The 16,468-nt window shown below is 41.6% G+C and overlaps 1 long non-coding RNA gene across 1 annotated transcript in view; it reads right to left on the reverse strand.

The window, feature by feature from the left end:
• The window catches only part of LOC140704629 (uncharacterized), a 30,651-nt gene extending 14,183 nt beyond the window's left edge, over window positions 1-16,468 (reverse strand). The window contains exon 1 of the long non-coding RNA XR_012083945.2: window positions 16,337-16,468. This is a non-coding gene — a long non-coding RNA (uncharacterized LOC140704629). The remainder of the gene's footprint in view (window positions 1-16,336) is intronic.

Here is a 16,468-nt window from a genome sequence, read left to right on the forward strand (position 1 = left end):
TGGAACATGAGGATGTAAAGAGAGGAAGAAAACAGCCACAGCTTACAGCCATCCAGTCCCAATGATTGCACTGTAGAACTCCTGAAAATTCAGCTGGATTTGAAAGGGCTGCTTCTTTAGCCATGGCATGATTCTGGCTCACCTCACATTGCAAGTGTAATATAATAGATGTTCAAACATTAAATCAGTTTCTGGCTAGCCCCCACCTTACAACTCAGACAAGCAACATTACATCTGTTTTTGCTATACATTGCCCCTTCCTACTTCCAAATCATTAATATATTTTAAATTGGCAAATTATGATTCTTTATTTGTATCAGAGTGATATACAATTTTAAATTATGGAAATACATGAAATATAGGTAAAATTAAAAACAAATTGTTAAGATAGACCATTTTTTAGTAGAAGCAGGCTACTTCAATATCATTATCTTGGCCATTTGCTAGATCTTCTTTTGTACACAAGATGGGGCATAAATTGCATGCATTTAAGGGCTGCATTGATTCAGTTTCTCCACAGTCACAGAAAATTTGTCCTGTGTCCATGTAGCCCTGTTTGAATTGATTATTACTTGATTTTCCAACTTTACCTCAAAGTCTATTAAGTGACTTCCACGTGGAGTCTTGTCCTAGTGGGAGAAACTCTTCAGCATTCATCTTCAGCTATGTATTTTATGTGAGAGAACAGATGCTTCTGCATTTCAAGAAAATATTATGTTCTGTCTTCCCTGACTTTACACTGAGTTTTAGTCACCAAGTAGCAAATCGTTACACTCATGAACACTTATGAACTATCCATACTTATTAATCATTCTCCCTTCTTTTTCCCTTAGCAGAGGATGTCAGTTCTGCCACTACCTGCTGGTTGCATGCAGCTGAGACATCCAATTAAGTCTACCAGCAGAGAATAATGGAATAGATACTGTAAACGTATCCAGCTTATTAATTTTTTAAAATACCAAGTTCATTATATACATTTACTTTTAATTTTAATGTGGCATAATATTTAAAGATCATATTAAACAAATATTTAAAATTCTACTAAGACTTCCCAAAAATTTGTCCTTTCCCCTAAAGCTTTGAAACTTAACCTGCAATTTTTAGGGCTACAAAGAGAGAGGAGGACAATTTTTTCCCCCAGTAAAATAGGATCCACATCCATTCACCTTTCTAGAGCTATCCTGAGGTGAAAACGTATTGCTCTGCTCCCAGCACCCAGATCACATTTCTGGGCAATGCTACTTCTCATTTTCACTGCCATCTTAATTGCCTTCCCTGTTTTATGCACCCCTTGCATGTCGCCATGGAACGTGGCTTACCTCAGTACCCGTGGCACCTTTTGCCCCATTCAAGAATGGGACATGTGTGGTCTTCCAGATGTTGCTGTACTTCTTATTGCCCTTCACCCTTGGTTAGAACTGGTATAATCTTCAGTCTTGCAACTTCTGGGGGGGGGGGTCATATACAGTCATGTCAAAAAGTACACGCTCTTTGAATTCTTTAGTTTTCCATATCAGGACATAATAAGAATCATCTTGTCCTTAGCAGGTCTGAAAATCAGATAAATGCAACCTCAGATGAATAACACATGACGTATTACACTGTGTCATTGTTTATTTTATAAAAATAAAGCTAAAACTGAGAAGACATGTATGAAAAGCTAAGTACACCCTTACTGCTTGCATAGAAAGTAAGAGGCTAAGTAGCAGCCAGGTGCTGCTAACCAAATGCCCTTGAGTAATTGAACATCAGCAAGTGTGCCCACTTCTATAGAAGCCAAAGTTTTAGTAGTATGCTGGTCTGGAGCATTCAGGTCTGCGTTAACACAATACCAAGGAGGCAACACATTAGCAATGATCATAGAAAAACAACTGTTGCTGTCCATCAATCTGGGAAGAATTCTAAGACCATTGCCAAACAATTTACAGTGAGGAAGCTTATTCATGAGTGGAAAACATTCAAGGCAGTTCTCAATCTTCCCAGGAATGGACATCCAAACAAATTCACCCCATGGTCAGACTGTGCAATGCTCAGAAAAATTGTAAAAAAACTCAGGAGTTACATCTCAGACTGTATAGACCTTGGTTAGCATGTTAAATCTTAAAGTTCATGACAATATAATTAGAGAAAGACTGAGCAAGTATGGCTTATTTGGAAAGGTTGCCAGGAGAAAGCCTCTTATCTCTAAAAAGAACATGGCATTATGGCTTAGGTTTGCCAAGTTGCATTTGGACAAACCACAAGACTTCTGGACTAATGTCCTTTGGACAGATGAGACCAAAGTGGAGATGTTTGGCCATAATGCACAGCATCACGTTTGGCAAAAGCCAAACACAGTATATCAACACAAACACCTCATACCAACTATCAAACACAGTGGTGGAGGGGTAATGATTTGGGCTTGTTCTGCAGCCGCAGCACCTGGGCACCTTTGCAGTCATTCAGTTGACCACGAACTCCTCTGTATACCAAAGTATTCTAGAGTCAAATGTGAAGCTATCTGTTCAGTGATAAAACTTGGCCAAAATTGGGTAATGCAATGATCCCAAGCACACCAGCAAATCTACAACAGAATGGCTGAAAAATAAAAGAATCAAAGTGCTGTCAAAGTCCAGCTCTTAAATGAAATGCTGTAGTATGACCTTCAGAGAGCTATGCATAAACAAATGCCCATGAACCTCAATGAACTGAAGCAATGTTGTAAAGAAGAGTGGGCCAAAACTCCTCCACAATGTCTGAAACTGATGATGTCATACAGTAAATGATTACTGCTAAAGGTGGTTCTACAAGCTATTGAATCATAAGGTGCACTTAGTTTTTCATACATGGCTTCTCCATTTTAGCATTATTTTTATAAAATAAATAATGATACATCGTAATGTGCCATGTGTTGTTCATCTGAACTTGTATTTACCTACTTTTCAGACCTGCTAAGGACCAGATGATTTTTATTATGTCCTGATATGTAAAACCATAGATTTCAAAGAAGAGTGTACTTTCTTTTTCACATGACTATATTCCCCACTGTTAATTTACACCAGTAGTACCCAGCCTTGGAACCCCAGATGTTCTTGGACTAAAACTTCCCAGAAATCCTGACCACTGCTTTAGGCAAACATAACATGCATAACTGGATACATTTAATTTCTGAGCCTTTTAGTGGACATTCTTGTCTCCTCCATTTTACAAATCTTTAAAAATACATATGTCCATCCCTCCCAAAGTTTCTTGACCATGGATATCCGGGTGTTATTGGACCACAGCCTCCATTATCCAGGATCCCTTGTCTTTCTAGTTTGGGTGAACCCAGCTTAAAGTACAGAAACAGCTGAGGACCCACCATAGTTACGAAAGACCGTGTAGGAACCATGGAGGGCTATGATATTTACAGTTGGATTGGCCCTGTGTGAGCCAGCACTGACAATGAAGGGGATGAGAGTAGTCAGGTATTCAAGCTAGTGTCACATCACAGTTGGACTGGCAGGTTCTGACCCCCAGAAAGTCGTCCCTGGATGAGCATGGGCTGGGCTCCTCTCCATCTCTCTGTCTGAGATACCCTCCTTGGAAGTCAAAAGGGGGAAGGGGAGCCTTATGTATCACTTTAAACTCGATGCATGAAAAGTGTTATAAATAAACTAACTAGACAGACCTATTCTGAGCAAAGTTCAAACCAAGTTACGAACTCATCACCAACCCTGCTTTTTCCTCATAGCCATTGCCCCCAGTCTCCCTCACATAAGAATCATCTCCCTCGGCAGGGCAGGACGCATCGCTGAGTTGGGGCTGCTTTTGAAGAGACTAGAACTGGCTCATTTTGCTTATACGTACTCTGGAAAGACACGTGATCTAAAAGGGGCCCTAACCTGAGGGGAAAAGAAGAGACAGGTGAACGGAATGATTTTTCTTGCCTTTCCTAAACTAAAATGGTGGCAAATGTCTCTTGTTGGAGGGAGGGGGGAGAGCAAATTTCATATCCACAGGGACAAGAACGTGTGGGTACACGGAGGACAGGAAGAGTCCCATGCAGCTCAAACTGGACTTTTCAACAGAAAAAAAGGGTGCCAGAACGAATTCCCTTTCTCTACAGTCAAATTTCTCTACGAATTCTTTCTCTACAGTCAATTTTCTTCCTTTTTCAGCTGGCAACAAGCTGTAGAGATGCTTTTGAAAAACCATGTTCATGTTTGCACAGAGTATCAAATGTGAAAAGAATCTTTTCTTTTTTGAAGGAGAACAAAAGGACAAAAGGAGCCAAGCATCATTTTGTGGGCAACAGAAGGAAACATGAGGGTTAGACTGTGGAGATAAAAAGGCAAGCAGAACAGGCAAGTCACAAGCCCGTTCCCCCAAAGGCTTACAAACCAGAAAAGAAGCAAAGACAGCTGGAAAAACCAATGACGAGGACCTTTAACAGAAACCTGCGACGCAGAAACCAGCAGGTGCAGCTCTTTAAGGGTACAGACTAAGGTCGTCACTAGCCTTTACCTACTAATTGTAGCAGATGAATCTGTTCTTAAATGGTCAGGAACCTGAGGTAGCGGATCCAGGGCTCACAGGCTCAAAGCCCCAGGGCTTTCTCAGGAGTAGGGACCACGGCATTGTTTGACACACCCTTCAGGATTCCCTGCTGCCTCAAAAATAAGCTACAGTTCTGAGTTTTTCCTTATAAGACAGGGCAGTTATGGGAGCTGTTGTGATAAACCTTTGCACTTCCAAAATGTAATATCACACCACCAATCAACAGATGGCCTCTCTGGCAGGAGCAGTTCAGTATCTATTTCATAGTCTTAGCACTCTTTCCTGGTAAGATGGAAAAAGTTACTCTGGAAGTCCTGCATGGTAGGACGACACAACAGGTGAACCAGCCGGTGCCGGTGATCCACCCATGAATTGTTTCCGAGGGGCCCTGAGCAATTTGGGCAGAGTAGCATGGCTATATATTTTTCAACTGAGACAAGATGCACAGGAACTTTGTTGCAGAAGAGAACTGCCTTTCTTGAACTTTCCAGGAAGTGGAACCCTCCCCTCCCCTCCCCTCAGACCCTTGCCACATGCCTTATTTTAAGCTGGATGTGCAGTTTACAAGAACAAGATGCCCCTCTACCTGACTGCCATAGTTTCACAGTGTATGGAAAGGAGCACCCAGCAGTAGGATCCTGGGGAATTGAAACTGGGCCCTGAACTCATCAGAGTTGTCTGCTGCTACTCTGTGGCGTGTGTATGTGTGTGCGTGTCTTAGTAGCTAAAGGACCAGTGCCCACCTGAACCTGCCCAACTGTGGAGATCATTTTATTGTTCTGGATGTCCTGGCCATGTAAGTTAACATGAATGTATCTTGCCACTGGAGGTTAAGCAGGTGGTGACTATGTGATAAGTTTCATTCTTGGTTGGAGGGCACATGGGTGCCCTGTGATAAGGGGGAGTGAAGGCCATGTGATCTTGGAGGAACTGGCTGGATAGTTCAGTGGCTTGGGTATCTGATGGTGGATCCAGAGTTTGGGAGTTCGATTCCCCACTTGTGCCTCATACGAGCCGAGCCCAGCCAGTGTGACCTTGGGCAAGCTGCGTAGTACCAGGGCAGCCCCCAGAAGAAGAAAAGGATGAACCACTTCTGTGTATTATCCATCTGGAAAACCCTGAAAAGTGTTGCCATAAGTGAGAGTTGATGGCACATGATGATGATGATGATGTAGAAGGATGAAAGTCAAGGCTTTCTAGGTCTAATATGTAGAAGAAACTATTGCAATAGGAGAAAAGGCGTTAAATACTTTAGGCACTAAATAACATTTTTAGGAGTAGCTGCACTTGCACAAAAGGAACAGGTTTCCTTACAACTAGTCCAATTTAGAACGATAAGAGTTGTAGAGTTCAAAGGACCCCAAAAGATGATAAAGTCCCATCTACCCTGTGGAAGCCTCACCGCTGGATGCTCATCCAACCTCTGGATGAGCATCCTTCTTCAGAAGTCATCCATTCCACTATGGACCAACTCTTGGTTTCAGGAGGTTCTTTCACTGTTTGGGTCAAAAAAAAAATCTTCTTTCTTGCAATTTAATCCAATTAACTTTGACCCTGCCCTCTGGAGCTACAGAAAAAAAAGAAGAAGAAGCTTGCTCCATTTTGCCACAGGATAGCCCTTCAAATTATTAGCATTCAAAAAAAATCCAAAAAGTCAGAGAGCTGCTTTTAAAAACTGATGCCTGTGTCTCCAGCTGGAGACAAATCATAGCTGGCATCTGTATCAGAATGAAGAGGCTCTGCCAATACCTCTATGGCAAGAAGTCATATAACACCTGAGGCCTTTTTTTACCAAGGGAAGAAGGGGCAGGTAACAGGAGATATGAGGAGGGTCCATTAGTGGATCTGGAGGTTGTAATAAAAAGGGAAGCAGATCCCAGAAGCATGAAGTCCATCAATTCTGGTGCTACAGCACTTCTGTCTTCTCAGAAGGATGACACTCTGCAGGCAAAATGCACTTGTTCATCCACTGGGGGAGTTAGCTTTCTTAAGGATAAAATGTCAGTCCATCCCCCCAAAATGGACAGAAGACACTGAAACAAGGGGCTCCAAGCATAACTATCAGACCACATGCTAATTAACTAATTACAAAATTCAGCTGACAAATCTACAAGCAGTAAAAGCTTCACTTGCTTTTCCTTCTTCCTTGCTTACAAAACCAAATTATTCCCAAAGAAATAGGAGCAGATGATATAATATCTTGTAGTTAAATCTAGCTGTGGTGGCTGACAGTGCTTAGTAATCAGTTTCTATTTCCCAGCTGTATTAATTTCTCACAGAAAAAAAACTGTTTTTATTTCACCGGCTCAGTCCTGGTGCAAATGAAAGATTAAATTTTCATTGTTGTTATTATTACTGCTTCTGTTGGGAGTTATCTCCCATTTAAGCCAGTGTTACTTCTCTAAGCTTCAGTATTCTTCACTGAAAGCCAATAGGCCTACAATTAATTACTAAAATGTGTTCTTTTTAAGTTTATAAATTATGGTCACTAGTTGATACTGTATTGCATCTGAAGAAGTGGATTGTAATATACAAAAGCTCACACTGAAATGAATTCGTTAGTCTTTAAACTGCCAAAATCCATTTGTTTTTGCTGAAGCAGGCTAATGCGGCCTGTTCTTTCTCGCTGGTAATTGGTAGTTGTGACCAGTTGCTGACAGGACAAAATCAGTACTAGGAACGTCGGAAGCACTGCAGATCTCAGGGTACAGCAAAAAAAGAGACAGGGATTAAGAAAAGTTTATCTTGGTATCCACACTCTTGGGTCTAATTAAAGAGATCTCTCTCCATCTCTTTGCAGATGGGAGATAAGAGATTCTGGGTTTGATTTAGATGTTTTCTGTAGCGGCTCAGAAAAACTCACTAAGTGTACAAACCAGTAAGCTCATTAAGCACTGATACATTCCCACCTTTCTATTTATGGTTGAGAAACTTAGTAACTCATAGGCACTTTCAGCATTCGTAAGGACTACTGTTGTATGTATTTCACCATTTGGTAGCCACAGATTTTAAAAAGTACCCACAATTTTAAATATAAAGTGCTAAGTGGATTTCTCTGCAATGTATCCCTATTGGTTTCCCTCTAGAAAGACTGCAAAATTCTGAGGATGATGGGGTTAGTGGTTTCTCACACGGTTTACAGTGAAATTCAACAGACAGTTCTTTAGTTAAAGTGCTAGCAAATTTTCTTCTGTTGAATTACTGCCCCTTATTTTTGTTAAGTGCTATCAAATTGGAAAAAAATTATAGCAACCCTGATATGCTTTCAAGGTAACAGAAATATTTAAGGAGTGGTTTTACCAGATCCGCTACCCCAGGAAGCTTCCATGGCTTAGCAGGGATTTGAACAGCAGGGATTTGAACAGCAGGGATTTGAACCTCCTGAGTTATAATGGTTGTTGTGGGGTTTTTGGGGCTCTTTGGCCATGTTCTGAAGGTTGTTCTTCCCAACGTTTCGCCAGTCTCTGTGGGCAGCATCTTCAGAGGAACAGGAGTCGGAACTCTGTCCATGGTACAGGGCCTCTCGGAGCCATTTGTGAGGGAGCAGATAATCTGCCTTACAGGACAGCTCTCTGAGTCACATTTAGAGCTTCAGAGCCAAAGGTTGGGAGTTCAATTCCCACACTCTGCATCCCAGAAGAGCCAGGCTATATGGTCACAATCCCAGAGCATCCCCTAGAAGGAGGGAATGAGAAACCACTTCTGAGTATTTTCTACCTGGAAAACTCTAAAAAGGGGTTGGCATAAAATCAGAAGTGACCTGACAGCACATGATGACTATTATTAGAGAAGACTCGTGTTTTGCCTTGTATTCTTCTGTAATCTTTGTAAATGAAACCATGTTCAGAGGAAAGATAAACAACTCTGAAGGGAAAGACTCTGTAATGGACTCCTGGTGGACTTCAGAAGCAAGACTCGGGGATGTCAGAAGCATGAAGCAAGCACACATGAGCCACCTGAATATCTCTCATCACGGAAATCAGTATTTCTATTTGGAGTTGGCTCTACTCCGCTGTTAATTTGACAGATGTTTCTCAGCTCCTGCCTCTGTGTTTGTGGTTGCATATTCATTTTAACTGACCTTTATGCATTACTAGATTACACTGGGATGTGGTGGCGCTGTGGGCTAAACTGCAGAAGCCTGTGCTGCAGGGTCAGAAGACCAGCAGTCGTAAGATCGAATCCATGTGACGGAGTGAGCGCCCGTCGCTTGTCCCAGCTCCTGCCAACTTAGCGGCTCAAAAGGATGGAAATGCGAGTAGACAAATAGGGACCACCTTGGTGGGAAGGTAACAGCGTTCCGTGTCTAAGTTGCACTGGACATGTGACCACGGAAGATTGTCTTTGGACAAAACACTGGCTCTATGGCTTGGAAACGGGGATGAGCACCACCCTCTAGAGTCGAACACGACTGGACAAAAAATTGTCAAGGGGAACCTTTACCTTTACCTAGATTACACTGAAAACCATAGCTCTGTTGCAATAATAATAAATACTGCAATCTAAATTAATTTGGGGGGAAAAGGTAGAGCTTGGATTACATTCTCATTAGTGGATTTATGGAAATTAACTACCCACACATTCAGGACCCAAAACTCCAATATGCATATCTGTCAATTACTGTTTAATAAAATGGTGCTGTCAGGATAAGAGAAAGGAGGAAGAGTGGTAGGAACAAGGGCTGTCCAAATTGGGCGGCTTTCAAAATCAGAAAGGGTGACATTGTACTTGAAACAAAATCTTTTAATTAAAGCCTTGCCGTTTTTTCCATAAATGTCAGTAGCAGCTACAAGCTTACACATCATTATTGAAACTTCTTGCTTTAAATAATTATAGCTGTCAACTGCATATTTGCAATTAGGGAGAGCAATAATTAAAAGATCAGGGGTTTCAACCCAGAGACTTTTATGTGTTTTCATCTCCTGAGATAAGTTTTTGCTGTGTGCATCTGCTAGTTAATTTTTAAAAGTGTCAGATTATCTACCCAACAATCTGGAGCTTATTTTTTTTTGGGGGGGGCAGACATAAAACAATACATACCCTCAGAAGATGTCTGCACTGAGTGATTCCCGACTTATGGATGTCATAAATTAAAGGATATGTTGTGAAAACAAGTGGAAGAGGGGTTCTTTGGGGTGCAGCACTCCTGATGGTTACATAAGTGACAGCCACAGCAAAACTTGGAAATAACTAATTAAAAAGAATCAGGGGTTGAAAAAGTTATGTTCTTGGACTACAACTGCCAACATCTTCCAGCCAGCATGGCTAAAGTTATAAAAAGCTAACATTAATAAACTTTGCAAATAATTACTTACTTATAATTAATTCCTTTTCCAATGATGAAGTATAGCTCTTGTAACTTGTGTCATATCCCAGTAAGGGATAATTTATGGTGTAATAGAACTATGATTTTTTCAGATATGGTCTGAATAAACGCTGGCGGGGCAGACATGTCATAAGCTACTCCATGCTGGGCCCTGCGTTGCGTCCTCTGATTCTGTTTTGGACTGAGGCAATGACAAAGTGAACAGAGTTACTTTGTGGGAAAACACAAAGCGTACACTCCGTACTGCTGCCCAGAGGCTTATAGTATGTAGATGGGTTCTGAACAAAGTATCCTGGGGGTGCAACTACGCAGCAGGAAAATGTAATGGATCCACAGTGAAGTCGCACCTGGGAAGTCAGATTTCCCTGGGTTAATTTGTGTCAGAGAAACACACAGAAGTCAGCAGAGAGAGGGGGGAAGACGTTGACTTTGTTTGCAGTTTGTTAACTATTTGAATCCTTTTCTCTCCACACCTGGTGCCCAGATCTGCTTTCATCTTCCCTTCCCCTTTCTTACTTTCAAAGGCTTGCTGTCCTAGTGGCTAGGGCAGATGGCCAACCAAATAGGAAAAAAAGAGTAAGGAGTCAGCAGAGAGACAGGAGAAAATTTTAAGGCAGCTCTGCTCCAGCTGTGCTTCTTGCAAATCTGAATTCTAAAGCATTTCCCACATCATTTGTCAATGCAGCTACACCCTTTCTAGATTGGACTGAAGAAACACTTAAATTCTAGAAAGTAAAGTGAATGCTGCTATGAAAGCACTAGGAAGAAATAAATTGCCAGTGCAGAAGGAATACACATAAAACTATTTCAACCCACAGAAACGGAATCTGTCAAAATACTAATAAGAATATGTCAACAAATGTGGAAAACAAAACAATGGCCCACAGACTGGAAATGCTCAATATACATTCCAATCCCTAAGAAAAGAGATGCCAAGGAGTGCAATAACTATAGGATCATTGTCCTAAATTCCCATGTAAGTAAAGTGATGCTTAAGGTGCAGCAAGAAATGTCTGATGTCCAATCTGGATTTAGAAAAGAGAAAAGCACTTGAGACCATATTGCAAATATCCACTGGCTACTGGAACACTCCATGGAATTTCAGAAAAAGATCAGTTCAGGCTTTACACATGACAAAAAAGCCTTTAACTGTGTGGATCATGAGAAACTATGTCTTGTTCTGAAAGAAACAGGTGTGCCTCAGCACTTAGTTGTCCTGATGCATAACCTATATTGTGGACAGGAAGCTGTCATTATGATAGAATATGGAGAGAGAGAGAGAATAGTTTCTTATATGCAAAGGTGGCAGACAAGGTTGCATTTTATGCCCTTATCTGTACAATCTGTAGGCAGAATCTATCATACAGATAGCCAGACTAGATTTAGATGAAGGAGGAGAGAATATTGATGGAAGAAACAGCCAAGAAATCAGAAAAAGACTGAAACTTGGAAAGGCAGCAATGAAGGAATCAGAAAAGATCATTAAGTATGTATCACTGGAGACCAAGGCCAAAATCATCCACGGAGTTGCATTCCTGATCACCAAGTATGAGTGTGAAAGTTGGACAGTAGAGAATGCTGACAGAGAAGAAAATGATTTGTTTGAAATATGGTGCTAGAGGAGAGTTTTACTCTAGTGGGACCTAAAGCAAATCAAGCCTAAATTATCTCTGGAGGCACAAATTGTGAAATTGAAGCTGTTCTATTTTGGACATGAGAAGACAGGATTTACTGGAAAAGATGATGATGCTAGGAAAGGGTGAAGGCAGCAGGAAAAGAGGAAGACCAAATATGAGATGGACTGATTCCCTAAAGGGAAACATAGGTTTGAGTTTACAAGAGCTGAGCAGGACAGCTGAGGACTGGACACACTGGAGATCACTCCATAAGTCAGAGGCGAATTGACAGCACACAACAACAACAACAGCAAATGTTCCAGGCTAGCTTAAACAGGGATGACTTTGAAAAGCACCTAAATACTTCAAAAGGTGCAGCATGTGGTAAAATCATGGATATTTGTTTGTTTTGTTTATTCACAAAAGTCTGTATCTTATCAATTGAAATTCTCTTGTAGTGCTTAACAAAATGTTTTAAACCATAAGAGAAAACAACAACAAGAAGAAGCAAATTACACTGAACATATGAACCACAGCATAAAGCTCAGATAAACTACACTAGCATTTAAAAATATGAGGGAAAAGAGCAAGCACTAAAAAAATTAGTAATCTCAAAATTAAAATGCCAAAGAGATAACACAAATTATATGTGTAATGCCAGACTGGGAATGAATTTGCCTGACTTGTTTGAATCAGTCACCTATTATGACACTGAATCCTCCAGTGGTGGAACCTGTGAGCATGCAAGCACCACACTTTTTACAATATATTTTGGAATTATGTTAGGAAATCTGTAGGTGAACAGCAAGTCTATGCACGGCTTGATACAACTGAGAACCAAAGAGTAAAAGCCTAAGAACAAACCTCACGGAGTGCAAGTGGTTTGGCAACTGCAATTTGGATGACCCTTAACAAAGGCTATAGGCTGCTTCAGATGTTCAGAGGTTCCTAGGTGCAGAAGTAGTAGCACTTTGGCTTCTTGGGGAAATGCCTCTGTGCCAGTAGTTTTTCCCTGAGAAACATCTCTGGACTGTTTGCTGGGAAATTAGAAGGAAAAAAAACCAACCAAACAAACAAAAAGCGTATTTGCTTCAGAAAAATAATTATTTTAAAAACTACATAAGCAGATGTGGAAAATGTGAGTGCAAAGTCTTGCAAAGTATCGGCTTTTACAACTTTAAAATAGGATTGGTAACTGTCACGTTCCTGCCTGTCCCTTGATAGTTTCACCAAACAAAGGGCACAAGCTACGTGTTGTGTCACTGCCACCAGTTGATTACATCAAAATTAAGTACAGTGGTGCCTCGCATAGCGAGGTTAATCCGTTCCGGATTAACCATCGCTATGAGAAACATTGTTCAACGGAACAAAAAAAACCCATTAAAACGCATTAAAGTTGGTTTAATGCGTTCCAATGGGCCCTAAACTTACCGTTGAGCGAAGCTTCTCCACAGGGGCGGCCATTTTCGGGCCCTCGCAAAGCGAGGGCGTGGCGGGAAAAGTTGCGGCGGCCATTTTGGAACCGCCGATCAGCTGTTTTCCCCCGCTTCGTTGTGCGAAAATCGCTAAGCGAATCGCTTAGCGATCGTCGCACAGCGAAAAAACGCCATAGGGGCCATCGCTGAGCGAACGCTCCAGCGATGGCCTGGACCCCCTCGCTATGCGAATTCATCGCTCAACGGAGCGATCGCTAAGCGAGGCACCACTGTATTATTAATAATAGAGGCCCAGGCCATGTGTCATTTTAAAACCAACCAAAAAAAAGGTGTTTATTAATAAAGATGATGACAATACAATCAATGGTTGTTGTGGGTTTCTCGGGCTTCTTGGCCGTGTTCTGAAGGTGGTTTTTCCTAATGTTTCGCCAGTCTCTGTGGCCGGCATCTTCAGAGGACAGCCCAAAAAACCCACAACAACCATTAGATCCCGGCTGTGAAAGCCTTTGCGAATACATTGAATGTCTCTATGGGGAGGAAACAGTCAGACAGACCCGGAGACTGGAAACACTCCGAAGCAAAAGAGCACACCTACTATGTTCCTTAACATTTCTATTACGCTGCAGAGACACAAAGACCATACCAGCCAGAAGCCCGAAAAACCCACAACAACCATTAGACCCCGGCCGTGAAAGCCTTCGCGAATACAATACAATAAATGTCTTTAACTCTTAACCAGACATTCCACTTCATCCACCCTCAACCGCCAACCTTCTCTCTCTCTCTCTCTCTCCTCCCTCAATCTACCTTCTCAACTCCTCTCAAACTCCAATCTTGTATCTCGTGACTTCACCTCTCCAGCATTCTCATCGGTCCATGCAGATAGCATATCAATATTCATGACCTGGACAGATGTCACAGTAACATTTAAGGACAATAGTTATTCCTTTTTAAATGAGGTATGACAACTAAATAGAGCCTCCATTTACAGAAGCTGCTTACTTCTGATACTTGATATAGAGGTCTACCTTTGGACCCTGTTTGTGAGTTTCCAGAGGCATGGGGCTGAGCCCAGCTGGCAACAGAACATTCCATTGGACAGATCTTGGTCTGATATTGAGGGAGACTGGATTGATGAATGTCATTTGATGCTGAATTTCATGAGAATGATACATCTCTCACCAAGGCAGGGGTAGGGAACCTTTGGCTCTTCAGATGACTTGATCTACAGCTCTCACAGTCCCTTATAACTGGACATGCTGGCTGAAACATCTTGGAGCTACAGTTCAAAAATCTGGAAAAAGAAAGGATGCTAACTCTTTGACCAAAGGCTAGGCTAGGAATTCCTAATGAAATAGAGAACCCAGTTTATTTTATTTACAGGCATGGAGGTTGTTTTTCTTCTTTTTGTGAGAAGGGTGCAATGCTGATTCATAAACCAAAACAGGTCTTACATTCTCAGTACAACCAGCATATCCTTAAAGTGAATAATTCGGATGTCAAAAAGATCGTAATAGTTGTTACCCAATTGGCAAGAAATTACTATGAAGCAAGATTTTAAAGCAATTATGGAAATTATAATAAGTGACAAGCCAAAGATTAGAGATGTTAAACAAAATCATTACTCACAGGTTGCCATCTGTTTTCTTGCAATCAATAAAGCAGTGGTTAAAAAAATAAATCAGGGTGTGTTGGCACAGCTTTGAAGAGGAGGGGATATTATATTGCTGACCTTGCTACTTTCTGGCTAGGGTTGCTACATTGTTCTGAAGGGACAACCTCAGATTAAACAAAACAAATGTCATCTTGGAATTCATAAAACTGGAGGGGAATGCTGATGAAACTATAAAAATAAATACAGAGTTCAAAAAGGTGCACAGCCACCTTTGTTCTATTGCTTTTCATGCTAAATACTTGTGTAACTTTCATGACAATTTAATTAAAATATGAGGAGGCTGAGAATTTTTCTAAGAGTGGAGGAGTTCCAGCAGCTAAGGTTGAGGGAGAACAATGGTCATTTTCTTAACCTTTTCCATGGCTCCTTTCCTTAGCTGTGGCTCTTGAAACATCTGTTGCCATAGTGAGTTTCATGCCTATGCTCCGCTCCTGTGGCCACAATCTAAATTTCTTTGGTGTGAGCGAAGAAGACAACTTCAGTCTTTAATCGTCTTGCTCCTTTCAATGCTGGGATCATATTTAAGGGAGCTGTAAGCAAGGCCCACTAGAGGCCCACTTCTTACCCCCTTTCCTTGAATGTTTACCAAGCAAAAAAAGTTTCCTCTCTTTCCCTTTTTACTAGAGCTAGGATGTCTGCCATAATGGGAAGTACAGTGGGGTCTTGACTTGAGAACTTAATCCATATTGGAAGGCGGTTCTCAAGTCAAAAAGTCTGTAAATCAAGTCTCCATTGACCTACAGTGCATTGAAAACCGATTAATCCCATAACAGGCCGTTTTTGTTCCATTTTGGTTTTTTTCTGGTCTGTAAGTCAAATCTCAGTCTGCAAGTCAAACCTAAATTTTGCAGCCAGAGAAGTCTGTAATTCAAAAAGTCTGTAAGTCAAGCCGTCTGTAAGTCAAGGATCCACTGTACTAGTTCTAGGCTTCTTATAGGAGCCTCGTTTACAAGTAGAAAGAGTGCTATCTCTGGGAACAGATGCTGAGTATGGGTCAACAGTAGTACAATGCTGGAAGACAGCTAGGAGTGCCACGGACAGCTGAGCGATCCTAAGCTAGCCCGTTACCTTCAGATGCAATGAAGGTTCTACTGTCCTGTCTCTGTCCCCCATGAATGTCTACAGGAATTTCCCTGGGGGGCAGTGCAGAGCTATGTGAACATAATTTAAGTGCTTAACGTGTGTTGTGACCACATGATGGAATTGTCTGTATCCCTTAAAATAACTGAAATTTGGTTGCTTAGTGTAGTAAGTTGCATTGAGAGTAGGCCCATTAGAATCAATAGGACTCACCAAATCACCACTGACTCAATGGGCCTACTCTAGTGTGATTTACTATACTAAGCAACCGAATTTCAGCTAATAAATAAAGATAGGATTCTGTGGTTAGAGGCAGTGAACACCTATTTTGTCACTAGTGCTGAAGTAAGAATCAACTGCCAGTCCACTTGCTTTCTGTAAGCAGAGGGATTATGTTGTCATAGTTATCCTTTGCCTCGAGCAGCAAAAAGTCTTGGGTCAGCCTTGCTCTCCAGGCCCTAAAATGCATAATGCACATGGGTGGCCTTGTAGCATAATGCTACAAGAAAACCCCAGGTGTTTAACACCCCCCCTCCAATATTTCCACGTAGTATACCCAATGTAGTGTAATGGATAGCGCAACAAACTAGGACCAAGGAGACCTGGGTTCGAATTCCTGCTTAACCGTGGAAACTGACTAGGGGGAGTAGAACTGGTAAAACCACTCCTTAAATATCGCACTTACCTTGGGTCGCCTGAAGTCTTCCCGGCACACAACAACACATTTCCACGCAGAGGTCCTGTCTGTAAGTTGGAGGAGGAGGAGGCGAAGCCGCCGCCCCCGCGGCCCAGTTGCCTATTTTAGAGCAAGGTGAAG

This window comes from Pogona vitticeps, chromosome 2, assembly GCF_051106095.1.
Source record: "Pogona vitticeps strain Pit_001003342236 chromosome 2, PviZW2.1, whole genome shotgun sequence".
Classification (NCBI taxonomy): Eukaryota; Metazoa; Chordata; class Lepidosauria; order Squamata; family Agamidae; genus Pogona; species Pogona vitticeps.